The sequence below is a fragment of the Triticum aestivum genome, chromosome 5B, assembly GCF_018294505.1.
Source record: "Triticum aestivum cultivar Chinese Spring chromosome 5B, IWGSC CS RefSeq v2.1, whole genome shotgun sequence".
Classification (NCBI taxonomy): Eukaryota; Viridiplantae; Streptophyta; class Magnoliopsida; order Poales; family Poaceae; genus Triticum; species Triticum aestivum.
In genome coordinates this window covers 627,449,649-627,452,454 of record NC_057807.1, presented here as the reverse complement: position 1 = coordinate 627,452,454, position 2,806 = coordinate 627,449,649, and positions in this window count along the sequence as shown.

Sequence of the window (2,806 nt, the reverse complement as noted above, 5' to 3'; positions counted from 1 at the left end):
TACTCGAGGTCCTTGACGAAGAATTCCATGGGATATTCAGCATCTTGAGGCAATGGATTCATCATCCTGAGCATCTGACTCGTGTTTGGTTTAGGCCGCTGAAAGATACTCTGCAGTTCATTATTGTGGAGCTGACAACTAGGCTCATACAAGTCACCTGGAGTGGGTAGGGAAGTAAGCTCTATAATGTCTTGAGCTTTGGCTTCATGGTGCACATCGCCTGACATCCACTCAAGGACCCATGTCTTCGGATCCCTATTGTAGCTACGAATGTGAAGTGTGGCGTAGAACTACAGCAAGAGCTCTTCATTCCAGTGTTCTTTGTCAGTGACAAACTGTAGAAGACCAACCTCCCTAAAGCAGTCAAGAGCTTCTTCCAGATAGGGCAGCCCAACAATAGCTTCACAATCAAGACGCATGTGTTGAAAGATTCACTCTTGATTGTATAGGATGCAAGAGTAGTAGTTGCGCTGCTGATAGCTACAGAAGGGATCAGAAGAGATCTTTGGCTTCGAGTAGGGATTCTTGGCGCTATCAAAGAAGGTGTTGTGGGCTCTGAAGCTGTTCAGACTGAACGATCCTGGGGAGGTTGCAGCACGTGGAAGCCTTGGTAGCATGGGCTTTGGCTTCTGAACTTGTGGCCTCTGCTCCACATGATAGTCATATTGAGGTCTGTGAGCAGTGGGAGGCACCATGATGGGCCACTGAACTGTGACAAGTTCACCACAATTATAGGCCTATTCAATTGTGTGAGGCCATGTGGCTGGAACAGTGGCATCAGCATCCATATGGGCTTCAGGTTGCACATGAGCTTCAGGAACAACATTGGCTTCCGGCACCACATTATCTTCAGCCATGACAACTTCATTGGCTTCAGTATCATTGTTGGTGGCAGCCTCAGTGTTCTCAACCTCCGTGTCTTCAATGACAGGAGGGTCCGGCAAAGTCACATTCTCCTCGAGAATGACTTCTTCAGTGGCAGGGGGTGTGGCAACTCTTTCTTCTTCTTGTCTTGGTTCCTGATTTTCTTCGGCTGATGCAGCCGGAATGTCTTCAGCAGCTTTACACTATTAAAAAAATACACTTCCGTGATGATACGTGTTTGTCACAGTAGGTCGCATTTTTTGTCATGCATGTACATCCATGACGATTTTATGATAGAATCAAGATAGTCATACCTCTGCTGTCGTAGAAGTGTTCCATGACATTACCAAAATTATCATCACAGATGTGTCCACTTCCATGACAATAAATCGCGCGTCACAAAAGTGCTTTCGTCAAGGGTGACCGACATGTGGCATCCACCGTAACGGAACACCGTTAAGTTATCGGGTCCGGTTTTGGATCCGATAACCCGTTAATAGCCCCGACCAATGGGGATTTTCCACGTGTAAAATCATCATTGGCTGGAGGAAACACGTGTCGGCTCATCGTTGGGACAGATGTCATCCACTCATTGGACCGAAGGCGCCTATGATACGTTGACACGTGGCACGGCCCAACAGAGGCCCTTTCCTGTGAAAAGGCCGGCCCGTTTGACTTGGTCTAAAGGTGGCGGGCCGGCCCACGGAAAGCCTGTTAATGGCTTGTTCGCATATAGCCCATTTACAGCCCGCTAACCCAGGGCCCGTTACGACCTCTCCGAATTAGGCCCAGTAGCGTCATTTGGGCCGTCCAATATGATTCCAGCCCGTTTTAACTTCCGGCCCATGTGTGGCCCATGACTTCTTTCGGCCCATATGAGGCCCTTTGTAACTCTTGGCCCATTAACGGCCCGTTGTGAAACTGGCCAGTAATGAATAGTGTATCACTTTATACCCATTAACGGCCCGTTATTCCATTGGGCCGTTTCTAGCCCAAGTTATCTTTTGGCCTTCTTAGGGCCTATTGGTTCTTGGGCTCATTTGCAGCATTCAGTTACATACGGCCCGTTACTGTCATTTTCTGCTTGTGGGCCAAATTCAGCCCGTCGTTGCAGTCGGCCCATTTGTGGACCGTTAATACGTTGGGCCGTTTTCATGTCAAAAAAAATCCGTTGGGCTGTTTTATAGAGTTATCAAATACAGCCTATTAACGGCCCGTTATGGTCCATGAACAGTACGGCCCATGATTGGCGAAATGATGATACGCCCCGTAGAAGGCCCATGGATCCTACGGCCCATATGAGGCCCATGGATCGTACGACCCGTAGAAGGCCAGTGGATCGCACGGCCCATAGAAGGCCCATGGACCCTACGGCCCGTAGAAGGCCCATGGACCCTACAACCCGTAGAAAGCCCATGAATCCTAGGGCCCGTAGAAGGCCCATGAATCATAAGGCCCGTATAGAAGGCCAATGGATCCTACGGCCCGTATAGAAGGCCAATGGATCCTACGGTCAGAAGAAGGCCCATGGAACATACGACCTGCAGGAGGCCCATGGTTACAACAGTCCGTGTGTTGCCATGATTATTTTGGCCTAGTTACCAAAAATAGGCTATTGTGTCCACTAGAAAAACACAGAAAAAGAACTGCAGTGACTACAAGCAAACAACTAAACAAGACAATAAGGAAATAAATAAGCAAGCAATTAACGCTAGCCTATTACCTCTATTACACATATTACATCCACTAGGCATCAAAGTTCGCCACCAGTGCAAATATAGGGAACAAAAAGCAGCATATTACATACATTGGCCGTCAAAATTGGCCACCAGTGCAAATAAACGCGGCAGCAAAACAAGAGGATAACTGAAACAACTTCATAAGAGCTCAAGAAATGTTATCCTGGGTATCCACCATGCTAGCAATAAGCTTAGCAAGCTTA